The following is a 1,304-nucleotide window of genomic DNA, read 5'->3' as shown; positions in this document are numbered from 1 at the left end:
TCTGAATTTCTGAATTTCTGAATTTCTGAATATCAGAATATCAGAATATCAGAATTTCTGAATTTCTGAATTTTTGAATTTCTGAATTTCTGAATTTCTAAATTTCTGAATTTCTGAATTTCTGAATTTCTGAATTTCTGAATTTCTGAATTTCTGAATATCAGAATATCAGAATATCAGAATTTCTGAATTTCTGAATTTTTGAATTTCTGAATTTCTGAATTTCTAAATTTCTGAATTTCTGAATTTCTGAATTTCTGAATTTCTGAATTTCTGAATTTCTGAATTTCTGAATTTCTGAATTTCTGAATTTCTGAATTTCTGAATTTCTGAATTTCTGAATTTCTGAATTTCTGAATTTTTGAATTTTTGAGAATGTAAACAAAGTTTAATGATGAAATTCAAAAAACTCAAAAATTCAATAAAAATTGAAACAGTAAAAATTGAAATTCGCGAGTTTCAAATTTAAAATTTTCTCTCAATATTTGAATGTTTCCTTTTAATTTCATGCCCATTAAATTTTTAGAGCTCAAAGAAAAATTAGAGATTCAACTGAAACAGTAATTTTATTTCTCACCTTGGAAAAATTTTCTCTGGAATATTCTAGAATATTCTTTCAGCCAGCCAAAAATAAAAAAAAAGTCAGTCACCTCTAGACTCAAATATGTATATAATTGTTTGTGCCCCTATTAATTGTGTGCTCTGATTTTTTTAATCATAAAAAATCGAAAATTCCAAGCCATTATATTCTTATCAATTGTTTGACTCCGTCTCCAAAAAACGTCGTCATTAACCCAAAAACATTTTTCTTTTGAATTTTTCTTATCAGCGGGAGACTATGGGAATATGAGAGACGCAGAGAGCATTTTCCAATTTTTAAAGCTTCTTTTCGCATGCTTTTTTGCCCCGCTACAAAACACAGACCAATTCTTTTATTGTTGATTTTAGAATCAGAATTTTTGATTCAGTTTTTTCTGTTTCTTTTTGATTGCCATTGTAAAAAATTGAAGAGTCAGATGACTGATTATTGATAAGGAAACTCTGGTGTCATGAGGTTAGAAAAAACTGAGTAAATATAATCAGAAATATTGATCTTCTGGAAGGTTCTAGAAAATTTAGGTTTACTGCAATCAGATTGAAACTTCAAATTTTGAAACAGTAATTTTTTCGAAAAACTTGGGATACTGTATCCCGGGATTGCTGCGGTTGAGTCAACAGTCAGTTTTTGGATTCGGGGGTACTGTAGCGGAAAGATTACTATGGATGAGTCTACTCAATGGTTATGGAATATCGGGATTACTGTA

This window comes from Caenorhabditis briggsae (genome assembly GCF_000004555.2).
Source record: "Caenorhabditis briggsae complete genome, chrV, whole genome shotgun sequence".
NCBI lineage: Eukaryota > Metazoa > Nematoda > Chromadorea > Rhabditida > Rhabditidae > Caenorhabditis > Caenorhabditis briggsae.
This window is presented reverse-complemented; position numbering follows the sequence as displayed.